General features: G+C 40.8%; 1 protein-coding gene across 2 annotated transcripts in view; it reads left to right on the forward strand.

Annotated features, from left to right (window-relative positions):
* TENM1 (teneurin transmembrane protein 1) overlaps nt 1-26,525 on the forward strand; it is a 748,569-nt gene that overhangs the window by 221,670 nt on the left and 500,374 nt on the right. For both annotated transcript variants that reach the window (XM_064518178.1, XM_064518175.1), the window contains exon 3: nt 8,938-9,042. The gene's annotated coding sequence lies outside the window, so the exon portion shown is untranslated. The remainder of the gene's footprint in view (nt 1-8,937; nt 9,043-26,525) is intronic.

The raw sequence follows: 26,525 nt of genomic DNA on the forward strand, positions 1-26,525 counted from the left end.
CCTCTCTTTTTGCAGAGGTTAGTCTTAAAATGCACCCCTCATGACACAATCAAGGGAAGACTGCTCCTTGCTTCTTCTGCCTGGGCATCCGGGCAAGTGACAACTGCGACTGGTTTTTAATGGAGGGATGTGAAAGAGGCAATGGGCTGATTTGGTAATAGGTAGATCTTCACCTTAATAAATTAGCATAAATTGAAGCTGACCAGTTTAGTGATTCAGGGGTAGTAAATACTGCATATTTGCTTATCCATGGTCTTTCTCCCCAGTGAATCCTGCAGCTGCGTGTGAGCAGTTCTGGTAAAGACCTGTATGCAGCTATGAGCAAAACGCAAAGTGTACCAAACGGCGCAATCGTTCAGTCACCTCTGTGGGGACTGTGTATCGCGCTTAAGAGGGTATGTCTGGGTATCAGCCTGCTCCCCGTGCCTTGGCTGCCAAGTCCAGTCAAGCCCCTGGCGAGGGAAGAGCTCGTCCCACCCTTGAGCACAGCAAAACGTGCTTGTTTGAGGCATTACGGCAGCAGGGCTGGCAGAAGCCAGGGAGCCTGGCGGAGGCGGCAGCTAGGAGGAAGCCCTGCGTGCGGTAGGGGCTGTTGGATGGATGGAACTCCAACGGGTGCAGCCTTGGCACTTCAGGGCAGCGACCACGTCCGTGGCAGTCGCAGCTTTCTGGCTGCTTCGGTGCAGGTGGCAGCATCTGAGCAGGCTCTGGGGACACCACGGACTTCCTCAGGGGTCAGGGCAGGCTGGGCTTCGCGCCCGTACCGCCAGGCAAAGTGGTGCGGAGTTGCCGTAGGTGTTATCTCGCATGCCCTTTGCCATGGCTGAACTCAGTGTTGGTTCTGGACTTTCCCCACAGGAGCCGCCACTCGGGTGATGTGGGAGGGAGAAAGGATTTCACTTCCGTGGGATCCGAGGGAACGGCATGGTGCGGGGTGTGTTTCAAAGGCAGAAGCCACTGAAAACTGCTGGACTGGAAGGAAGGCCCAGAGGAAGGGGTGGCCACCTCCCTCCGTGTGTGGACGTGATAAGAGGGAAGTCGATCTGTTTTCAAACCTTTCATTTTGTCTGTCGTACAGCAGGCTGTCCAAACGCGGACCGCGCACTGCCTTAATCCGTGTCATGGCTGCAGAGTCCTCACGGCCAGGAAAATACCTACATCTAACGCTAATACCCTAGTTTGTGCCTTGAAACGCTTTGGAGACGTTGCTCCTCTCTGTGCTTCTACCTAGCTGTTTGACAGAGAAGACGACATAGCCGAGACAGCTCAGCTAGAGGATGTTGTCGTTACTCAGTTAACTTCAGTGACTTGATTTTGGTGGATCTGTGATAAAGTGTAGCAGTTGGGGATTATTATCCGAATAACTTAAAATATGTACTATTCTTTTGCTCGCTGTAATACCTACTATGTTGTTATGATAATGCTAATGAACTGTAGCCTTGGTCCGGAGGCTGAGCCCTGCGGTGTTCAGAGAACATTCAGATTTAACCAAATTAACCAGATTTACCCCCAAAATTGTTTTGGAGTGTCGTATAACTATCCGAACTTGTGATTTATTTAAGAGATCTGGGTTTGCTGTAGTCAGGCTGCTGAAATCCTACTCTCATTTGAACTCACGTGCCTGGGATGCCTGTTACATTTAAATATTTATGGCTTTGGAGGCTCACCAAGTTTGCAATAAGCACCAGGGAAAATAAATACATTATGCAAAGGGTGATTAGTTTTATCACATAGTCTTCTACAGGGCAGCTGTTTATTTTCAGTGTTCATTTTCTTGGATCAGTCAGGTAGACAGCTGTTCTTTTAGGGCATTTTTGTTAATTTAAGTAACTTCTTTGAATTGCAAATCTACCACCAAATTCATTTCTAAAAATTCAGCCTCAAGCTTATAATTATATCATCAAAAAATCTTTAGATCACTAATTCAAAAATATCTACATGTCACAGATATTTCAAACAAATGCAAAGCATACACACTGTAAATCACCCAATGTATCAGTGTCTGTATGAAACTGAATATAAAATGTCCAGGTCTCCTGGGTTTTTCAAATAAAAAGTATAACATGGATTACGTACATTCACACAAGGCCACAGTTGGCTTGAAATGTCATCTTATTGTATATGTGACTTCAGAAACACCTGTAAATATCGAAATGTTATTGCAAAGATAGAAATATGATGAGTGGGCACTGTAATTTCTCTCTCTCTCTTTTTTTTTTTTAATTGATTTGCATTTTTGTCCAAAAAGGAGTTATAGGGCAGATGAAGAAAGAGGGTACTGCAGACAAGGCTGAGACCTATCACTGTACAGGAATAGAGGATTTTTAAGGTTTTGACTCTCTTGGGAGCAATTGCAAAGCAGGAGTGGTGTCTCTCCAAGCATGGTCACCCATCTAGCCCTCCATCTTGTAGTGGCCCTGTTGGAGTCACTGTGACTATTTGGATAAGTGTTTTTGTATTCAGGCTATCAGCTGTGTACGTCCTTTTGACTTCGTATGAAAAGGTAGATCTCAGCTGCCACAGTTTCATGAGGATAAGGGATGTTGCGTTTAAATGAATTCTTCGTGTTGTAACATGCTTAGCTGCAGAGAGGCCAACGTTACCGCTCCAGCCGCGGGATGTTGCGGGGGGATGTGAGGCCTCACGCTGGAATCGTCATCGGATGCTTACTGCCTTTCAGAGGTACCTTGACCGTTATGGACCGAAGTGTAGTGCATTAACCCCACAAACACAGAGTATTTTTGCCTCACTGTGGGCAGTGTTTGCTCCACTATCGGTTTATGGCTGAGCTAATCTGGGTTCGGCGCGACGCCAGCCGCGGCAGGCCGGCCCGGGAGGGCGAGAGGGGCCGGTGCCGCCGGGTGCCCACAGCCCCCCTCGGCAGCAGCGCCAGCCCGCAGCGCCGGTGTCGAATGTACCCGCGTTTGTTCTCGTTCGAAGCTGTTGCTGGCCTGGTAACGTTTAGTGCTGTGGGGACTGTGGAAGTTGGCAAGAAAAGCAGCTGGGTCTCAGAAAGCAAAAGATGGTGAAATAGAGGCTTGGCTGGTAAAATAGCAGGAACATGCTTTTAAGCGGTGGGGTCTGTGGGGTTTCGTTTCTTAGGCAGATAATAAGCCTGGTGTGTTTATTTGCTAGAACTGGAAAGTTTTGATCAAGAAAAAATTCACTTGGATACTAACTACTACTAAAATATATGATGATATATTAGTTTTCAAATATTGGACATGTCTGAGCAAGGCTAAGTGAAGACACTGTGACAGTACAAATGGCATTACACTAAGTCAGTGGGATGTGGTACCCGCGGTTAATTGGAGAATCATGAGTACTGTATCCAGTTAATTAATATGCTAATTAGATGGTTTAAAGATAAAAGGGGTATTAAAAGTATGCAATAAAGATAGCTTGTATTCTTCTGTTTTGCTGTGCAAACACAGTTCCCTGCAATAACTTAATGAGGAACTATTCAAAGGAACAAAACTAACAGCAAATGAATTAGAAGCTTAACTAAGTAATTACATGCTAATGGTGGGTCCTTTTGGGTAGGGACTAGGGCAGCTCTGTGCTCGCGTTGCCACAACTCAGCAGCAAATAATAGAGAAAGTGGGATAAGTAATTAACAAACTTTGCTTATTTGTTGGAAACATTTATTTTTAAGATGCAGCTTAAGTGAAATTTGAATTAAATGGTTGTTATTGAAACCAGTTTAATTATTGATAGTAATAAGATTGAAAATATTCCTAAGGCAGAAGGAAGTAAGCACTCTGAGGGGAAGAGAGCACAAACGTGTGGAGGGAAGAGTAGCAGTTTCTCAGTGAGAGGTGGAGCGTGCCTCCGGCCGCCCGTCGCTCGGCAGCAGAAAAGGGACGGGGGTTCAGAAAAACCACAGTTTGTGTTTGGTCAGGAATAAGCACATTGAATTAGGAGACTGTTCTACAGGCACCAGCGGACGATCGTGGAGGGGCGTCTGGCCTGGAAAGCTAATAGAAAATCTGAATAGTGTCACACTGACAAAGGGAAAATCCTCAAGTGCCGTGAGAATGTAGGCCTTGAACCGAGCCCAAAGAGTCACCTGGGCGAAAAACAGGGTACCCGTATTTTGGAAAATGAAGGGAAGGTTTTGGAACAAGTTAAGGAAAGTCTTTGAAGTGAAGAGGATGCTGGAGAAAAGGGAGTCTGTAGCACATCAAGAATTCATGGGTTATAAAAATGCCTTCAGAGTTTTAACAGCTTTATTAGTGTTAAATTTGTTGTCTGTAAATACCTTTCCTCAGCTGGAGCAAACCGATATTTTCCGTCTCTGTCAGGAAGCCCTGCATATTTAGGCTTGTCGAAATCCTGACACCTGCACGCTCGAGATGGTAATTTGAACCGCTCTGTACGGTCTGGGCTGACATCCGTGCTTGATAAAGACAAAGAGACTAGCTCCTAATCGCTTCTGTCTGTTACTAATGTTTAATATTAGTTTGTTTGTTATTAATATGAAAGGACTGTTATAGTTAATTTGCAAAGATGCAAACATACAGAAGGAGGCATCCAACAAATCTTTTGTTTTCTCTTGTATTTATTTAAGCAATTCTGCATTAAAAAAATACAGAAGGTGCTAAATGGAAGCTGGAAGCTGGCTCAGAGAAAACGGTAAATATTGTTGTGAGAATAAATAATATCAAATATCCTGTTGTAGAATTTGTTGTCCAATAAGATTGTTTTTTTAATGATAGGGTAAAGCATTCAGGACCTTTGATTGAAACTTAAACCTTATGGTATAATTACTATTGAGAATCAGCAGAAGTCATCCTTTCATAGCATCTCCACACTGACAATATCAGCTGCATTTGCATTAACGGTGAGCACTGAAATAATCTGGACCCCTTACAATGAGGAGCAAAGTCCCTTTCTTGCTCTCTGCAAGTCGTAAAGGATGGAAGTTTTTTCAAAAAAGTTGAAATAGTTTAGGATTGTGGGTCCCATTAGTGTTCAGCATCTAGAATTTTGTGCAGTTCTGCCTTCCAAATATTCAGACATACAGAATCAGAGCAAAATTCTAACTGTACTAAAGTCGACAGCAAAACTCCTTTTAACTTCCAGTGGATTAGGACTTCACTGTCACAGCTAAGCACACTGCAACACAGTACACAATCTAATGGATTTTCCCAATCTGTCTTTTAGGTCATTCATTCCAATCTGAAAATGTCTTTAAATGCAATATATTTTGGCTTCTTTTGCTAAAGAAACAAGGCTTATGCCTTGCATCTATCTGCTTTTCCCCTGGTAACTTTTGAGATTATTTTGAAGCACATTGCACAGAGGGATAGAGGTCTTTAAAGATGGTAATTTTTTGCAAATTGACAGTCCTCTACATAGCCGGTAGTGGACAGTCAAGCTTCAGTAGCTGAGACCTTATCTGCAGCTTATATATATGCTCCCTTTGAGGGTATAGCATGAATTTGCTCTTTATTGGACACCATCTATTGTGGATGGGAGAGGAACGTGATCCCTGTTTTCACTTGGAAAATTTTAACTTCAATCCTGAACTTTCTAGATGTCAAAGAATCCATGCAGAAGGAAAATCTGGACTCTAGAACCAGCCTTCACTAGTTCTGCTGTTCACACAGCTAGATACTGGTTTGGTTTTGTTGTTCAGATATTGGGGTCTCATGTTTGGGTCAGTCTCAGTCTTTAAAGCAGTTGTTGAAGATGACTTTGGGTGAGATGAGAGCTTATGTAAATTGTTTCTACATGTGGGGTTTTGTTACAGGTTTTTACAGTTTTTTTAATCTCTAAGTGGTTAATTATAGCACTGTCAGAAAGGAAATAAAGGAATTCACAAAAGTAGAACAGACTCTGCAACTTAGAAAATAATGTCTTTAATGAAGTACACCTGATTAAAAAACAGTACTATGTGAATTACATGAAATAGCATGAGTTACAAATCTCATTAGCTTAGAATAAACACCGACCTTTGTTATGAACTGAGTTGGTGTAATGGAGACTTGGCCTTAGACAGAAAACATGGGGCAGAAGATTCCTTCTCTGCTGAAGTCATATTCCACATAGGGATTTTTATATCTTCCCTCTTCGATTTTTTTTCCTTGAATGTAGTTTTCTTTATCATTTAATCTTATCGTTATGAAGTGGGTAAGTTTTTTAGGCTTGGCTTTACTACTATTGTGAAAAATGAAATTAGAGTTAAACTTTGTGATGTTTTGGATCACCCACAGGGCCTCTGACTTGGGTCTACCGTATCTATGTTTGTATCTAAATCATCAGGTTTTAAAATTTGTTCAATGTATGGTTTGAGTTATACCTATGCATGAGTGGTATGTCTTAATTGAAAGATCCCTTGTCCCCAGTGGTGGTTAAAGTCAGAACTGTCTTTTCTGAAATATTTTATTTTACAAGCTTTTAATCATACCCCAAGGACACGTCAAGCTCTTGCATGCTCTTTCTTTCAAGCACATTTTTACGCAAACACACTGCGGAAGAGACGATGGCATGTCTTCTCTTGTTCCACTCCAAACACATATTGATCGTGGTAAGCTAGACTTACAAGAAATTTAATTTTGTAGTAAATCATAATTTGAGGAGGTGTGGCTGTCTTTCAAATGCTGCAAAATGTGACTGTTTTAAAATAAATGCCAGTGGACATATGCAACAGCTAGAGCAGTAAAGCACATGTTGGCAGTAAATAAAGCAATACATTTATTCTCCAAATAAATATTCAGTTTGTTAGTCAGATGGAGTTATTTCTCAAGTATTTTCAAGTATTCATTGCCGTCTTTTAAAGTTATCTTTATGATAATTCTGAGAATGTGAATTAATTTGAAGACTGTTGAGAGATTTGTTTTACTCTATGCTTCAGCACTTTATTGAGTTTTCTATGCCTGAATCATCAGTTAGTGTATTTATAGCCAAACTATTCAACAATTTTGACTTTTTTCAATTACTGCACTCAAGAATCCCAACCAGAGTGTTGCTGTGCCTCGCATACAGCACGCCAGCCTCTGGATTCCCCTCCTCGGGGTACACACGTTTCCAAAGGGGACCTAGTTGCTCTTCTGTCCTGCTTCTACTGCTTAGGATAAGAGGATATTGTCCTTATAAATCAAATTTTAAAAATCAGGCGGAGACTTGGTAACTTATTGGGGTCTTATTTGGAACACCAAGCTCTAAAATTGCCTTGGGTGAAACATCAGCAATGCCTTGGGATGGCTTTGCGTTGAATGGCTGACTTAAATGTTTCTTTTTGCTTAAAGGAGGAACGCTCCTTGAAGAGCTTGCAGCCTGTAAGATGTTTTTGATGTGTACGCAAAAAAGCCCAGTAACTGTATTTAAAATTATTTATTGATAAAAAAGTAATTGAAGGAGTGATATTTGTACCATGAATTGCTTTTAGGAAGAAATATCCCATTTTCCCCTCAAGATCATTTCTGAATTTCAGGAGGAAAAAGGGATCTCCTAAACTTCTAAAAATCGCTCAGACTGAATTGTGGGTGTCCTAGCATCATTTGTTTCCTACCTGTGCTGCGTTAGAAATTTGTGAGTAAGCTGCGATCAGGGGACTTAGCAGTGAAGCTAGCATGGCTGCTGTGCTGGCCTCGGGTCCAGCTCCACCTAAGCTGAGATTTTGCTCTCCAGGAAAGAACGTTTAGTCAAAAAATTACCACCAGTTCTAGTCCTAAGTATCAATTTAGTCTTTTAAATCCCCATAGCAGCCTGCAGCCCTCAATTAACAAATAATAAAGAAACAAATGCACTACTTATCCAAACTATCATTATTAAAGGAGCTTTTGTACATATATAGTCTAACAGCAGTTCCAAGCGCCACCTTCTCTGTGGACTTTTGATATATTTACTGCACTGAATAACAGCAGTGCATGTAATTGAACACTTGTAATGGTAGCCTGTTACCTACTGCAAAACATCTCTTGAATTCCAGTGGGCTAGTGTGTCCGAGGTCGTGGTACGTACATTTGATTTTAGTCCCAAATTAAGTTTACATATACTTGCTGTGTGACAACAGCTTCCTCTCCTGACTCAGCTTTGAGAACCTACAAAATTTCAGCTCTGTTGGTCAGGTTAGTTGTGGAAATTATTGCTGAGCCACCGAAGTCATTGGATCAGGATCAATTACTGTCTACAGAAATCTGGGCCTATGGTATTTTAAAATACAGAGCGAAAATTTCAGGGAAAGTTTGGAGCTGTTGTGTGACGTGTCTGGAAGGGGGGGGGGTATAGTGTATGTCTGAATAGAAATTACTAATGCAAGAATGTCTTAATTTCAGAAACAAGCAAATTTCTCCTAAGCTGAATTGTTTGATTTTGTTGGTTTTATGGTTGCCACTTGCCCAGTACTACAACATATAACCTCTGATTCTCTAAAAAATTGCTTTTATGGTTTTGTTTTATGGAGGTATTTATGTTTAGAGCCTTTACCAATCTCAAGAGAAATGAAATTCCTTTCACTACCTTTTTGTCTTGAAGCTTGAATTGTTTAGCATTATGTCTTGGTTGCATTTGAGTCACATTGCTATATAATGGTTGTACTCTGTCAAGAATTCATGGGGCAAAGAGCAGCATAAGAAAACAATGCTATGAATGTTATACAACAGCAGGAAGATTTTTAGACTTTAGAGAAGAAAGCTTTTGGGGGCTTAAGGCTTAATGAAATAAATGCTGACATACTGCTAGTAATCAGTGGACTGCTTCTGTAGACGAGAACTACTCACATCAGCATTTCTTTGCAGCCCCATGCATATCTCACTGAAATCTTGTGGTAATCATTTTATTCTTAATGTGATTTGACTAACGGATTGCCTACCTGTTGAAATCAAATATGAAGAAATAAAGTAAAAGCAGCCTAAAACAGAATACATCAACTCACTCTGTCTGCTAGTAAAATTAAATTATTAATGGTTTAATTTCTTATTTTTTCCACAGGATTTGAGGTTCCAATTAAAACTCTGTTTGGGCCATTGCTTTGCCTGCCAGTGCTTAATCTTTTCCGAAAGCCTCATCACTTATCTAAAACAAAAGAAGAACGAGGTAAGCAGAGAAAGTAATGAAATGCAGCATAGCACATCTGTCAAAGGCGCAGAAAGTAGCTTTGAAAAAACCCAAGATCAATGACATTAAAAAATTATTTGTTGAGCACTAAATGTGCTCATGTGAGGCATCTTAATTCTAAGGGGTCTGTAACTACCATTAAGTCCTTGCACACACGGAGGGTTTGGTTATTTGTGTTTGAGAGCTTTACTGTTGATGTAGCCACAGGATACAAATGACTGATAGGAATAGGAGCACTGGAATTGCTAAATGCACCTCCCTGTTGGGTCCTTTAAAAGAGTGTTTGACATCTTGGTGCTGAACTTACGAATATAATTAACATTTCTGAAGTTATTTAAAATCCAGTTTGGGGTCAGTCTAGATTTATGTTCTTTAAATATGCATAATGCAATATTAGATATTGTATTAAAAGACTTACCCATTTCATCACCTAGAGCATGGTGTCCTTTGTTGTTGGTAATAGATCTTTCTGAAATACCTGGAATTGACTTTCACTATGTTGCTTTGGATTGCGATAATGTACAACATGGCAAGCATAACTAGAGGTGACACTGAGAGAAAAGCAATACTGTGATCTAGCCTTGATGGGTTGAGGATGTAAGGGAGGCTCTCCGTTGAAAAAAACACAAGCGCCTCTTGAGTCTGAAAAGCGTAGCCAGCGATGGCCACCTCCATAGTCAGTGCTGGCTTCAACAAGAGAATATTGGGAAGTCCATGTCTCATTCCCCTGCTCACTCTCGATTTCTGCATTCCCAGATTTCAGCCGAGGGTCAGGTCAACACTCACTGGTGCAGACCAGGCTCAGGGGCTACTGAATATCCTTTTATGTCAGCCTCCTTGGATGAAAACCAGCAGACTTGAAATCCTTTTGGCTTCTCTGTATTTCAATGCGCAATATCATGATTCGGTTTGTGATTATTAAGCATGCACCTATCTAGAGCCTCTCTCACAAATACTATATAATTTTGCTTTTCTAGTAATATAAAGGCTGTCATGAAGTAGTGGGAGAAAACATTCAGCGCGGCATCATCAGAGCATAGGTAGCCATAGACCATGCAGAAGATAGCTGGTATTTGTTGTCAGCCATAATTAAAACTGGTTTTAGCTGTGTGTTTTTAAAGCACGTGTGTTACTGAGGGGGAGTTGTGCCTCTGAACCCAGTGTTGGTAGGTTTATACATGACCAAATGTTACAGGCACTCTAGAAAGTATCTTCTACAGTTGGCACTGGAAATTATTCTTACATACGTAGATTGCTGGATATGCTCTTTAAGTCCTTGAGGGCTTGCCAGATAATCTCATGGTTTCTGAATCCAGTCTTAATGTAATGGTTATCATCTGAGCAGGATACAATGCCTAAAGAGCTAAGCTGGTAAAGAACAAAAATATCCACTGTTGAGATCAGCCTTGTGATCATAAAAGATAGGAAAATTAACTCAAAATAATGTTTTATATTCACTCTAAAATGGACTGCAATGTAGCTTAGAGTTGCCTGAGCTAGTTTTAACCACACTTCTTCAAGTACTAGGAGCAAGTCAGGTTGTGCTAGCAGGGAGAGCCCTAAAAGGAGAAGCCTGCCTTCAGCAAGGTTGTATGTTGCCTTAGCTTGGCTAGTTTCAAATGTGTGAAGCCTTTGAATCAAAGCAATATAAACATACCTAGACCCACAGGGTCAGCCCTTTCCATGTCATTATAATCTGGATGTACCTTAAGACCCTTGTTAATATGTAAATATTGAAGAGGAAAGTGTGATTACTGTGAGTTACTTTCGAGATATACCTAACATATATTAAGGTACATAATACCTATATCATTGAATAATGTATTACAGAATCTGTCCAAGAGACAACTAAAGAAAATATTTGCAATCAATCTGAATTCAGTTCAACTTCCAAGTGTGGCTGAAACAGAACTCCTAAATTCAGTCTCAGATACTTAAAACTTTTCCTAGGGCTTGAGGGTAGCTTTATGTTCAGATTCACCAGTGATTCATTCATTGGCACAGCTGTCATCTGTGTTGCCCATCTGAGACTTTATTTCTGCTAAGAATTGGGGACATTCCCAGGAAACCATTTGGACTGAGATTTGATCTTACAGAATTTGACTGAATAATCCATTCACTGAGCAGCTACAATACAGATCTCATTGTACTGGTCTCTGAGAGTATAAAAGATGATGAAACAAAAACATTTCTGTAATTAAATAAAAATAACTTCCCAGCCTTGCTTATGGAAAGAAAATGAGGTGCTTAAGTCAAATTAGTTACAAATAGGGTCCATGTTCAAAAAATTTAATTAAACTTAAATTAACCGCTCTTGATGGGATTTGAAAAAAGTACACTAGAACTGTCAGTATCTCTTCAACTTTCTTTCAGTGCCTCGTAACTGCCTTTTAAAGCTATTCTTTCAATAGATGGGTATCTCAGATTTAATGCCTTAGAGATTCTCTGATATTTTCCTGTTTAAACAATTAACCTTTTTGCCTTCAAAACCTTCCTGCTTCTTCAAAACTCTGTTAGTGAGGTATACTAACAACTTAACACAGATAATCCCGGAAATTATTAGCTTCTTATAAGCATAATTGCCTTATCATGATGGATGTGGGTGACATAAAAAAAAACTATTACACTAAACAAGTGGCTGAAATGAGTAATGTGCTAAGTATATATGCAGTTTAATTGGGACCCCCAATGATAATGAAAACATCCAAATTTTTTTGTGATTTCTAATGAAAGCAAGGCTTATATGATTACAGTAATGCATATGTATGAGGCTGGTATGTCTGCATGTCTGTATCCCCCAGTATCATCAGGTTTTTTAATCCAGTGATGTCAACAGGAAGATAGTTTTGAAAGAGAGTTAGGTTCCTAAAATACAAAGCTGCACAGAGAAAAAGGAGTATAAATTTATATACATAAATAAAAGCTAAAACATAAATAAATAAAATAAAAAATATATATTTTAAGTGCCCTTTCTAAAGGAAGGCTGCTCTGTAAGCTCCTATACGAGTTTCTACAACAGAAGGAGACCTTGCAAACCTGCCCCGGTTCAGAGGGGTGTTGCAGCCAGAGCCTGGACCTTCTAAATCCTGGGGGATCTACAGGGGAGAGACTCTGTGCGAGCAGGGAGCTGTCCTGGGGTTCTGCTCGGAGGAAACGGGGTTGCCTGCCTTCCTGTGTGCGCTCAACACCTCGCTTTTCCTCGCGGTACCTATTTCCTGCTTCTCTGTAAGATGCTGATATTTGATGTCAAAGCAAAGGGCTAAATCTTGCAACAACAGGAACATCTATTTTCTGATTATAGCTTTTGTGTTTAAAACCAAAAGTATTATCGCGCATGTGGTTGGCAGGCATTGTGCTTCATGGATTATTATACTCGCAGCTGCAACTATAAGAAAAATATTCATTTGCTTATGGAACAGCTTATTGTTCATATTGAACAGTAACAAACCTTATGCCATGGATGAAATAATTTGATTTATCTCAGTTATTAGGTACACTAGGTATGTGATTAGGCATCACTGTTATAACCATGTTTTATGTTACTATTTTATTAATTCCTGTTAGCTCGTACAGAGAAGGGTTCTGCAGTGAAATCCTTAAGTAGATGGAATGTATGTCAACACGTGGCTCCTAGCCATTGCCAAAGGCTAGATAGTATTACAGGCCTTCAAGATGAAATGTGGTTTCCAGGATAATTTGTTTAATGCATCTTTAAGGTATTCATATTTTCAAGATGCATTTGGATCTGCAAGCTATAAAAGATAAAGCATGCTTTGCACTTTCTATTTTAGATATAGTGCAGTTTAAAATGCTTGAGGGTTCTCCACCGTATAGTGGATGGTTCGCTCTAAGGATCTCAAACATTCATTTCTACTGGTTCTCATATCAGAGATTTTCTATTAATATTGCCAGAGTGAAATAGGAGACTGACTGCTGGGAATCTCTAGGCAATCAATGAAAAATGCATTGCAACAATACTGTCTTTTTCATTTTTGTTTAAGGTTGTGAAAGCAATTTACAAACATTAATAAAACGGTACAGTAAGTGCTGAAGCTGGATCCCTGTGAGCATTCCAGCCTAGAAACCCATAAACTGAGGTGAAAATGGGCAAGGGCTACGTTATATGACTGTGGAAACCCAATCTCCCTTTGCTGGTCTCCGTTTCTGCGCACCTTCTTGGACAGCCATAAAGCTCTGTTTCAAGAAACACTCAAGACCTGCAGCTTCCCAACTCTGGAGTCTGCCTTTGGGGCCTGAGTTTGATTCTTGGTCGTAGGCTTCAGGGCTCTGGTCCATCTTGAGCTTTTTATTAACTCGATGTAAAATTTGAAAGAAAGAATCTCCTGGAAGCGAAATCAGCTTTCCAAAGCAGTATTCTCCTTGCCCAGGTAGACAGAATTTCTTAGTTAGAAGTATTATGTTCAGCATGCAATCTGTTTTACACTGTAGAAAAGCTAGATCAACAACCATGAATTATGGAGGAATAAACAGCTACTCAAGCTTCAAATGGCAAAGTCTTAGCTGTATTTGACAAGCTTTCTTTTTTTCTTCTCCTGTTCCAAGTCAAATACACTAAGTGCAATGTTTCTTACTAAAATTTCATAAAGTGTTCAAATTTTACAGTGATTTCTGTGTATTAATGTGAAACTTTTATGCTGGGTTTATCATTCATAGCTAAGAAGACTTGATGTGGGATAGGAACTACTGAATTACCCACTATCAGAAAGCGCCTGGCAAATTATTCTGCTTGTGTCTTATTAACTTGTCTGCTGGAACCTCATACCAACTTTCACAGGCAATAGTCTAAAACTGCACTAGCAATATATTTCACAGTGATTCCAAGATATGCTTACCAAGTCAGTGTATCGAACAGAGATAGCAAAATAGACAGCTGTGCATTTTATCCCTTGTTCTTTGTACAGCAAAAACTCCTTTTGATATCAACAGAAATCCATCGTGCACTGCTGACATCTTTTACACTGTCCAGTGCTATAAATCACATGCAAATATACCCTATCACTTGAATTATGATCTCAAATACTGTCCTTGTTTTTACTTATGTAACAAAATGCTGTTTCTTAAGACGGAATTAAGCATTTGTTAGAGAGAACTTGCACTACCAAGCAGTGAAATGTCATTATTCCTTTAATTATGTACATAAAATATAAAACTAGAAGTTGCTATAGAATTCCAGCAGTGCAATTTCTCAGTAATTCACCATGGAGACAGTTTCTTGCAATCTTCCAGAGTCCTGTCCTATAAGATAAATGTATCTTTATGCAATTCAAATTATTTTCTCATCTTTAAAGTCTCATTTTAGAAATCACTGATGTATTAACATAGCTTTATCATCTAACTGAGTTTACTGGCTGTAACACATATGTGGTAGAGCTGTTTCTTACTTCTTCCAGCATGTTTTATAAAACCGTGAATCAGTAACAGGAAAGATAAAATGAATAAGTCAACAGATATCAGTGCTGACCAAAGACCAGAGATGCTTACAGTATGAGTTTATTTTTGTTCTCTTGCCTGTAGGCCATAATTTTACAGATAAAACATCTTTGGAATAGATAAAGCTGATCACTGTACACTACATGTATAAATATAGTAGTATGTGCTCTTACCGGCATTAGAAGGATCACATAAGCACACTCTGTGATGTATTTTGCTCTCATCACAAAGTCAATAAATGATGTCTTCTGCCTGACACATTTTACTTGTATGTCCACAAAACTGATCATATTCTGTTCTTTTTATCTTTTAACCATTAATATTTTTGAGAGCAAGGGAGGTCTAGGGCACCAAACAGCAGTTCCCCAGACAATTTGAACACTGGGGTCAAAGTTTTGCTGCCTCGCTTAGAAGGAAATGAGCACGAGGCTGTCCTTCTCTTAGGCTTCCAGTGAACAACACGACTGGAAATACCAAGCCACGAGAGGAACTTGGATCATTTTAGGCACAAGAGCCCAGAGGTGTCTGTTATCCTGGTGATATCATACTGCAGGTTTGTAGCAAGACTGTAGCTTCAAGATCTTTTGCCAGAGTTTGTAGTGTGTTTGCGCCGGCGCCTGAGCCTGCATGGTGTTCGTGAGTCGGGGCAGCGCAGTGTGTGGGCCGTTCCTCTAAGCACGCCGTCACCAACAGTCTGCTGGCGAGTTTCGCTTTCCTTCAGACTAGGTCTGTACAGAATAGCTTTTAGTGTTAATTTGATTTAGTAAGCAGCTAAGGAAAAAGGATAGCCTTAGAATTAATATTCTGAGCATATGTCTTCGATTGCAGCAACCTCTACTACAACTGCTTTTCCCTCTCTCCCCACAACAGTTCTTTGGAGATTTTCTTGAATAGTAATCATTACGTAGCTTTCAGGTGGATTAATACACTAAAGTTCTGCCTCCAGAGACTTAGATAAAACTCTATTTAAATAGACTGATCTCATCGTAATCCCTGGTAGGCATTCTTCCAAATCTTAAAACTACAATTGCAGTAATCTCACTATTTTTTCTTTTGAACTCAAGTAGCTCACTGCTTAATAGAATAGGTGTCGCAGGTCAGGACTTAGGTAGGTGGGAAAGTGTGAAGAGTAGTAATGTAACACTGTCTTGGTGGTATCATCCTTTGTCATACACATGAATGTTAAATTCGGCTAAAACTATATATATATAAAGAAGTGTGGAGTATGAAAAAACTCATCTTGAAAACAAACTGAAACAGCATGTTTAAGCTCTTAATTTAATTACTGGAGATTTATTTTGATTTGTATCTGAAACACAGCAGGCAGAAGAGAGAGAAATTGCGTTTGCTGAAATAAAAATAGATCATTTCAATGCACAATATTTTCCATTAAGCTCCCTGTAGGCTTACAAGCCTAGAGAGCTTGTCCCTTCATCTTCTGTTCCTTCATTAAAGGAGGTTTTACATTTTATTTTCAACATAAAACAATAATTTTGTATCGTGATAGTAATGCTGGATATTTCAGTGCTTTCAATAATGACTGTTTTAACAGGGTGGCTTGTTCCTTATAGTTTCAAGAAGTTTAGGGCCAGCAATTCAGGTAAATCTAGGAGATGAAGCTTCCTGAAATTGCTGCAATCCCTTGTGGAGGGATCTGCTATCTCATGTCCTCGATGTCAGGCAGGCTCTTTCTTTAAACTGCATAGGTCCAGACCCATTACAATCACCCAGTCACCCAGGCTCTTCGTTTCTGTCAGTGGGATATCCAAAATTTATGGTTTCTACACAGTATCTATCCAGTGGATCTCTGGATATGGGCAGGTAGGCTGTGGAAATGGGGGCAGAGGACTTCCACCACCTCTCAGTGCCTTTTACCATAGTTTGGGCAACAGGACGTCTACACGCTGGACACCTAGCTGTATCTTTGGTTGGTGCTACACCATTCCTGAATTATCAAAATTAGCCTTAGACAGAGTGGTCCTGCACGACTCCTTACTCAGAGCGCTTTGATTCAGATTCTCTTCCAGAAATGTGATGGCAGGAGAACTGCCAGGAGCCATCAACTGTTAGAGTCCAGAAGTGGACTTCTGGGGGAAAGAAAGGTTACTTCTCAGTAAAAGTTGTTCTTTGAGCGATTGACCTATGCACTCACATTTTACCTGCCTTTCCCCTCTCAGTCTCTTTAAACTGCCTTTATGCATTCACTATCCAGGAGTAAGGGACAGGGAAATCTGTGTGCTAGTGCAGAAGGAAATGTGCGGGTGTCCTGGCAGAAGGTCACACCTGGGTCTGCTCATCCCAGAGGGCAGCTTCTGGATAAGCATCTAGTCTTGCCCGGTGCCTGCAGAGCAACAGGTACATTTCAGGCTTGACAACAGTGCACTGAAGTAGAAATATTCAAATTCATATATAAACAGCTATACCAAATAATATTGCATGGACATTTGAAAAGCCATTTGGAAATGGAAATATGGACAGAGATCAGAGGAAAAGATTGAATTATAATTCAATCATCCTATATTTATAAATTATCTAGTATCTATATTACTCTAAAACAGGATTTATTTGCTTTAATAATTCACAGGAAGTTCGCAGTAGGTAATTTATTAATAATACAGTGTCATCAATATGGATTTTTCCCATTTCCTATTTCTGTTCTATTGAGCCTGCTGGTCTGTTTTATGGCCGCAGCAGAAAGCTCCATTTTAAACTACCATGAAAGGAAGCCTATTACCTTGTTTTCAAAGTAAAATGTAGAGGTATTTGTGGAATATAAAGCTTCAGGCTGAGATCAGGAGTAACTGTAAACACAGAATTACACATACAGCCCTATTGAGATAGACACTAAAGGCCACTATGCAGAAAAATACTTAAAGTAAGCATGTGCTTAGATTTGTGAGTTGTGCCACTAAAATCAATGGAATGACTTTTATACTTATTAGTATAAATATACTATTAAGACACTTAGGTAAGTGTGCTGATTCAGAGCCAGACCGTTCAAGCACTCTGCAGAGGCAAAGCCCGACACATCGGGAAGGCACCACTCGCAGTCTGGCAACCAAATTCCTGAATACTTCATCGTTAACTTTAGTTGTGTCCCGTATTCTTAATGTATAACCTAGCGCTGTCTGCACCACAAGCTGGTGGTTATCGGTTTGCAAATGGTGTTCCCAGAACAGTGATAATTAGTGGGGAGGACTCGCTTATTTACTTGTACTCATATTATTTCTCGTTTTCACCAAATAGGTTTCTCAGGCTGCTGTACTCTGATACCAAGGTCTGAAACAGTTTGTTGTGGAGCAACAGATGTTGATGTTTTCAGCAGAAAAACGGTATCTGGTTAGTGTTATTGCTAAAGAGGCTATGATTGTAGTTCTTAAGAAAGCAAACCTGTTCATCCCCCTGAGAAGATCAGGAACAAATATGCACCAAATAAATCATTCTGGCTATGATTTCATTTAAACACTTTTAACAGGGGAAAAACCTGATAAATACAGAAGCAGTGGAATGGATTGATTACGGCTATATCCAGAACTGCACGCCGCAGCAGCACAGGTGATTTTTCATTAACGCCTGCTGCTGGTGGTGCCGTATTTACTGGCGGCTACCACAGCTTCTCCTGCGGGTGTGTGCGGGTGTGTGTGCGTGGTGTGCACGGTCCTGCTGCTCCATAACTTTTTGGAAAGCGTAGTTAGGAAACTTTTGCTGGGAATAAATCTTAGGGGAGGGTTGCAGTTGCATGAATGCACAAAAATAGCGTCCAAACATGAACGGACTGAGATGGACTAAGAACTAAATTTCAGCGGCGTTTGCTTTGGTGTTTGTTGGTCCATAGTGGAGAAGTGCATGGGTGTTGGCACAAGACTCTGCAGATGAGATTTGTCGTCTGAAGTCTAGTGCTGTCAGTTTGAAATTGGTGGCAAATCATGGGCTTTCTGTTGCATCTCTAAAGCCATTCTTCAGCCACTTGCTTAGAGGACCAAACCTCCAGATCAGTGGAAACCGCGGGTGCTGCAGCTGTCGGCGGCTGCAGTTTCGGGCTCCCCTGAGTTGTGCGGGCAGAGGCGTGCTTTGTTCCTCTCGACGCTGCCGCACCAGCGTGGCGGCTCCCCTCCTTGAGCCGCGTCAGTCTCGGGGTGAGGTGGGCAGCTGCAGGTTTGGCCGTGGGGTGCCCCTCAGTCCCGACGGGCAGCCCGCCTCGCTCCTTCCAGCCGGGAGGTGCGCGCCAGCTCTGCTCGTCAGTGCTGCCAGGCTGCAAGAACTGGAGAGGAAACTTTTCTAGCTGTCTGATGGGGGGAAAAAAATGTTACCTGCAGCTTGTATTTGTTTTTACAAAAAGCAAAGACTTGGTCATGGGAAGCAGTGCTTGCGGCTTAAGTACGTCACGTAGGACCCGGAGTTTTCAGTCAGCTTCAGGAAAAGGTGGAATTCCAGCCTGATTTCTGAACAATATTGCACCCTTTCGTAGGAACCTCCTTCTAAAGAAATATGATGTTGGCAAACCAAATTTCAGTGCTTGCTTAAAAATCAAGTTTTTTTCCTCAGCAAAAGTCTTTAAGCTATCTCCTTAAAAATTCTTGCTGATTATCTCTGTCACATGATCATGCCTTGTCTTTTCTTGCTGTTTTTAAAAATAAAGTAGATTCTTTATCCAATTTTCATTAGCAACAATTTCTGAAATGTTTGTTTTAAACTTTGAAATTAAATAACTGCAGAGCTGCTTTGTACTTTTAGTAAAAACAAGCTGGATTTTCAGTTCAATTCTGTGAAGCTGTCTGAAGTGTTAGGAAAGATTGTCTCTGCATCTTTATTTGGGCACTGAAACACACTGATGTAGCCTTTAGTTATTTTTTTAAATTATAAAATGTATAGTTCTGAATGTCTCACACGGGTGACTAAAATATCTTCTACCATAATTATTCCATAGAATAACCAAAAATTGAAAACTAAAGTAACCGAGAATTTTTTCCTAGAATTTAGCAGTCAGGAAGATACATAAGCAGTCATTAGTAAAACAGGAAAATAATTTTGGAATCGGTTCCACTGACTTGTAAAATATATTGTCTTACTAAACTGATCCAAGATCTTCATAAAACAAAATTTTCTGCAGAACTATTGTTTCCTGTAGTTGAAGCAGAGAAAAAGAAAAAAGTTAATCTCTAGGTTTCCTTTTGAGACTTTTTTGTTTTGACTTAGAAATCTTTCTCAAGTTCTATTTGCTGGCATTTGTCATTAATAACAAGAACTGACAGCAAGTTGTTTTCCATATGATCCCTGACAGTCTTTTGCTGATGGTTGTGTAGTTTTGTGTATGATTTCCTGTTTTGAGCAGTTCTCAAACTTTAGCCAGCACAGTGCTTCCAAAAGTACTGCGGGAATAGCAATACTGCTGAGATTTGTCAGTGTTTTACAGTTGTTCTTTAAATTGACCCATTTTCTCCTTCAGAAAAATTGAGGTGTTTGTCTATACAAAAATATGAAGGTTTTTATGGAATCATAGTAAATGATTCATTTAGGCACTGATTCGTTTTCTTCACTACCGTACATAAGACTAAACAATAACCATTTGGGATCACATTTTCTGTAATCTTGTATTGCTTAAAAGTTAGAGCTATTTCAGCAGTATTAAAAATAAGCACTTCTGCCTAACTCTTCAAGGAGACTTTCTTTTGTTTCCATATACTTTTTCTGTTCAGACACCTTTCTATTTAATACGATTTTTGGCTGTGGTTTTGTTAATGAATTCATCATCAAATCATATCACTCTGAGAGCCGAGCCTCCGGCGGTTTGGTTTATTGCAAAAGTTGGCATTGCATGACTCGGAAATAAAAATGAAGGATGTTTATAGGTATTTTGGACTAATAAAAAATGCACTTGTCTAAGCAACAAATTCTACCAGCTTACACAGAGATCCTAAAACCAACTTCCCCTGTATAGTCCCCCCTCCCATCTTGTGCATAGCCGGTCCCAGCTCCCGAGTGCCCCGCCGGAGCCGGAGAGGCCGTTTCGGAGAGCCCAGGTCCCTGCACGTGTGCTGCTGGCCCCGCGCTCCTCCTTGGGCCCCCGCGCTCAGCATGAGGAGCTGGGAGCCACGGTGTTGCATTTTGGTGCAATTTGGGTAGCGTGCATGGCTGTTTAGGACCTGCTTCTCCGTAGCCGGGAGCAGAGCCCCGGCTTCCCCGCGCGCTCCCGCCCCGCTTGCCCCGGGGGTTACTGCCGCCGTTACCACCCCCACTTCTCATTCAGGAGTCTTGAGCACGTGCACATTTCTTACAGATTTAGCTACAACCCTGTGAGATTATCACTTGGTAGCTATAAATAAGGAAAATGTTTAGTCCCAGACCCAACAAATATATAAATGTATGCATAAGTTTATTCCTAAGAGCAGTCCCATTGAAATGTGCGGAGCCGCTGCCCTGCCTGTGGCTAGCACAGTACATAAGAGTTTGCAGGGCTGTGGCCTTAGATAACTCTGTGGGATCCATGATTTTTTTTTTTTTTTTTAATGTGATGTGATGTGCTTGCACCATGCTGAGTATGGGAATGGCTATTACTGCAGGAGGCGGTGCGAGGGCCTGGCTTACCCGGGAAAGCGTTCCTCTCTCGTGGCCCTGGAGATGGGTATGTTTATTAACACGCGAAGAAACCTTTCCCGATGTTTCCTGCTCTCCAGCGTAGCACTGATACTGAATGTGCTCTGACATAAAGTTTTCAGTGAAATAAAGTATTAAAGGAGTTTTTTTTCAGCAGTGAAAAAAAATAACGTAGTTCATTACTTTGAACTAGCTGTATATATAATGTGCTGACTTAATATTCCAAAGAGTAAGAAAAGCTGCCTCTTTTGAGTGCTTCTATGAATGAAAATAGCTTTTTTAGATACACAGCTAGGAATTTATTCAAAATACTGGGTTTTTTATTACCAATACTATTCTCCCTGGAGAACATGCAGAAAAGCATACGAAGTGAAACAGAGACAACCAACTTTTTTGCATAAAAACACAAAAAATTATGGTTTAACTATTTTCTAGGAGGAACTTGAATACAGTGTAGTAAAACAGATTAAAATGTCTCAAAGCATATTACCCAAAATCTGACTTTGGCCTGCTTTCTGAGGTGCCGAGTTAATTTTTTTTTTAAAGTGTGGCAGCTGAAGTTAGGCAGTGTCCTCAGGGTAAGACGTGGAGCGCAGTGTCGTGGTTGTCTTCAGATGGGCTGAACGGAGACATCCTTCCCGTCTAGCCATCAGAGCAATCTCAGCTCAGCCCAACCTCACCGGGGAGCTGCATGGTCTTACCGCAGGGTATTTTAAAATTGGTGCAAAAACTGAACTTTGGTTTTGGATATTTGTTTGCTAAAGGATGGGTTAGTTTGTACTTAATGAGTTCATCTAGTTGGATTTGTGTTTTCAAGATGACAAATAGCTTTATAATTGGGAGGAGTTGTGTGGCACAGGTTGGTAGACTTTTCCTGAAGAATCTCTGAGAAAGATGATTCTATTTTTATAATGACCATTATACATTTAGTCAAGCCTTTATTTGTCAGAGAAGGGTTTTTAGAAGGAAAGCCATACTATTCTCCAATACCAGGAACATCCATTGTCAAAATGCCCTTCAGATCACATCAGCCAGACTTTTGACCTCACCGTCGGGGGATGAATTGGCTGTTAGGGGAATGAATCTGCCGTGGGCTGGAGCCCAATAGCTGCTGTGCAGCACCAAGGAACCAGGCCCTGCCGTGAGATCCAGCAACGTTGTCCACTCCCAGACCTTGGTCTAAAGCCCCTTCTTGGCAGCTGAGTGACTTTGCCTCAGGTCTTTTCCTTGGGGAAAACCTTTCACTTCTTCACTGCTGACATGTGGAGCCAGGCTGCACTGGCAGAGTATCTTCTTTATGTTCATACTGAGGTGGAAATTTTTGGAGGTATTTACGCTTACAGTGAAACTGCTGAATTGTGAAGATGATATTGTTGCATGCAAGTGTCTGGCATGAGACCGGAAAGTGCTTTGTAACCCTCTCCCCAAGCTCTGCCTTCCGCAGTGATGAGAAGGTTTATCTGCCGGGGATGTCACCTAGGAGTAACGTTCTCCAAAGGCATTTGTGTGTGTGTGTGTGTGTGTGTGTGTGTGTGCACGCGTGCGCAACTGAGAGTGTGAGTATGTAAACATACAGTAGTGAATTTATAGAAATGGTGTGCTAACTTAACACACGAAAGAAGTGCTTGACAGTAAAGCACCCTACATCCTCTGAAGCTTCACATACGTTAAATGCGAACCACGAATAACACATGCGTAGTTAATATGGAAGAATACATATAGTCAGAAACATATAGTCATGTAATATTACATTCTGATACACCTGGACACTGAGGTGGAGGAGATGATGGGAGAAATTTATTTTAAAATCTGCCTAGCAAAACAGCTACAGATCTTCAGGCATTTATATTTATATTCTTTCAGTAACCAACTCTCAGCCAATGGACAAGGACATATTGTATTCCTGCTTTTTTGTGATTCATTCCTCATAAAACAATCTGTTCTCTTAGTGGCACTTGTTATTAATCAAGGTTTTTTCCCTCCATTAGGGTAGTTGTTGGCTCAGTCACTTCAGTATATATAATCACTAACTTTTTCCATTACACTAGTGAGTAGGTGCTCTTACATGTCTGTCAAAGGGATGCTGGTGCATTTAGTGTGATGCTTTGCAATTTCAGTGAGAACACTAATGGCTGAAGTGTGATTGCTTTAAAAAAAAGAAAAAATGCATGTTCCCCACAGAGAGAAAAGAGAGAAGAAGGATGGAAAGTCCCAAAGTCAATTTATTTTTGTATCATTAAAATGTTCAAAAGTACAAAGGAATGCTTCTGCAGAATCAATCATTTCATAATGTATCTGCAGAGACACTAGACTTGCGTTATCCTAAAGAGAATGCTGAAAAGGCTAAAGTATCAATTTCGTACAATAGTGTGTGTATTTGCAGAGTACAGCACAAAAATTCTCGCTCTTATAAATGAAATGGAGGACAGAGAGGGAGAGTGAGTGTAGATAAAACTTTCTTTATTGACATGGTATTGTTTTCTGTGCAAAAATGGTACATGTTCTGCCTGGAACAAATAAAAAGACAGATGAGACTTAATATAACATCAATTAGATATTGATGATGTATTTTAATGCAGGTAGGTAATTGCTGACATAACAGGAAAATTTTGCTGAGAAATACTCCAGAAAGAAATTGGTTATTTCATGCAAGTGATGCTTCTTCTCTAACCTTTGGAGACCATTCTGACTGGCTACTTTAAAGCTAGCACAAAAGAAAGAGAGGGGGAAAAAAGAAAAACAGATGTTAAATAAGTAAAAATGTGGTCTCACAGCTCTGTTTGCAAAATTGGGCTTCTCATCATGTTGTCTCTGAATTTTCAATTACCTTTTTCTTGATTTCCACTGATGGCTGCTCTTTTCCTTTCCAGACTTCACATGTTACCTGCTTTTTTTTCTATCCTTTTCTATCCCTTTTTTTCTATCCCTTTTTTTCTATCCCTTTTTTCTATCCTTTTTTCTATCCTTTTTTTCTATCCTTTTTTTTTTTAACCTGAGCCTTAGCGTTTTCTTCTTATAATACAGCTAAATTCTGTCTTGTCTTTATTCTTCTCCTGTCCTTCACCTTGCTTGGCAATTGTTTTGGAGAGATCTGATGAGAAATCTTCCATTCCACAACTCCAAACATATTAGTTTTTCTCTTTAAGCTTTTCTGCAGCATCATGGAATTTAACTGCATCCAAATCCAGCAGTCAAAACATCTCCCAAAGTCCTGATGTATTTTGCCTTTATCTCTTAGTGCATTTAATCTACGCTGCTTACCCTTTGTATATTTTCCCCAATTATGTTTTCACCTTTTAGCTTTGCCTCTTTTCTCATGCTCTTCCATACTTCTGTATCAGCTTTCTACCTACCATAGTCTGTTCCTATTTTTCAGAGCTACCTCTAATCTCCCTTCCGTGTTCACATACTCTGTCACTGAATCTCTGTCCTAGCTTCTTGGATAAGAAGCTATTTATGAAAGAGATCTAATATATGATTTTTTCAATCTCCTGTACACTTACTGCAGTATTTAAAAATATGGCACGAGTCTGCTTCATCACAAAATTTTGCATCCTTTAGCTTAAAATAGAGCTTACAAATGTTTCAAAAGTGTTATAACCAAATAGCTTATAAAAAAATGTAATTCTCAAAATCGTTCAGATACTTTTATTTATCCTGGGCATGCCCATCTGCCTTGGACACCCAGGAAACTTCCCTTTTCCTGTTGTAAGCCCTTCTGACACAGAGAGATTTCGAGTTTGATCCATCCCTCACAGAGGCAGCGTATGGAAGAAGGGGAGTTTGTCCCCGCGTGCTTCATCCCGGTAAGCACCAATGCACTGCACAGCATTTCAGTGACCCTCTCATTAGAAATGAGATCTTTATTTAGTTTCCCATGGCTGTGCCAGCTAACGCCAAGATGCCGAGCAGCAGTCAGGGCACCGTCACGGTGTCGCTTCGTACCGCCCCGCCCGCGGCCGCTTTGCCGGCGTGCTGCCGAGTCGGCGCGGCGTCGGGGCGGGCAGGCCCCGGCCTCTGCTGTGCTCCCCGCCGTCGGGCGCCTGTCGCTCCCTGGGCCGCCGAGCCCGCGGGGTGACGCCAGCGGCCTCCCAGGGAGCTTTCGGGCCCCGTTTTGGAAGGGAACCGCCTGGGAGTCCGGATGGACAGCAGAGCCAGAAGCTCCGAGCTCATTACTGGACCCCTACCGGCATATCCCAGAGGTCTGGTTCCATGTAAATCCTTTGAGTTGAAACACTAGAAGAAGTTTTGGCGGGCAGAAAGGATGTTTGGGGATTTCTGAGAAGAGGAGACTTCGTATAGAGCCCGGGGGTTATGGCAGTGCCCTGATGATCACTCGCTCAGCAGGAAAGAGGGAGCAGCAGAGACTGGGATCGTTTCAGGCTCGTTATTGCTGTGGCCACTGCAAGGATGCAGGAGGAGGACAGGAAGGACCAGGATTCACCCTCATCCCCAATTCCTAGGCATCAAAGTACCAGTTATTCTGAGGTAGTTATCCTTGATTTAAAAAAAAAAAAAAAGAAAAAAAACTGTTTAAAGCTTTTAATAACATTGTGAGTGAAATGGAGCCTTTTCTGAGGTGGTTGCTGTTCTGCACTGTGTAATTCATTGCTGTGCAGTTTCTAAATAAGTTAATGAAGTTATAAAGTAATTAAACCACATCCCTCGCAGCTTTGTTGGCTTACTGCAAATCCGAGACAACCAGGCAGTGATATATTAGATGCTATCTCTTACAGAAGAGGTGTGAAATATTTTAATAGCCATTGTGCAATTATATTATGAGCTACACAACAATTATATTTTGAGCTACACAACTAATGGGATTTATTGGTTTTCTTGTATTTGTTTTGTTTTCATTTATGTGTAGTTTGGCTTATATAAATCTGAACAATGTAGTGGTTTAATTGTCAACAGAATCCAGGCTGAAAGCCAGCTTTTAAGAAGTGCTAGTGTAACTCCAAAGTAACGCGCTGCACGCATCTGGTGGCAGGAGGTGAGGGACCAGGGAGGTACGTGTGGGCTGCGGCGATCGCTTACCGCGTCCGAAACCTCTCTGTTGGAATATCATGGTTTAGCTGTGAAAGTCTGAGGAAAACTCTGCTTATTGCAATATTTTTTAATTTTTACTCTTTTTCCCCCTCAATGTTACTCTAACAGACTTTGAAGAAAGAATCTGTCAAAAACTGCTTTAAATAAAAATAAGCAGAGGTGGCTTGGTTAGATAGGATCTTTAAGGGACGCAGCTCTCAGCCCCCGGCTGGAAGCGGTGTGACCAGCGGCACGGGGGAAGCAGCAGACCCGCTCCCCGTTTTCCGCTGCCCCGCGCTGACTGGCCACTGAAGTGAATAGTTCTTCTGTGAGAAGTTTGTATCCGCATCTATGACGAAGCCTTTCTGGAGTCGTAGAGCAGAACTTAT

The sequence above is a fragment of the Dromaius novaehollandiae genome, chromosome 11 (assembly GCF_036370855.1).
Source record: "Dromaius novaehollandiae isolate bDroNov1 chromosome 11, bDroNov1.hap1, whole genome shotgun sequence".
NCBI classification, from domain to species: Eukaryota; Metazoa; Chordata; class Aves; order Casuariiformes; family Dromaiidae; genus Dromaius; species Dromaius novaehollandiae.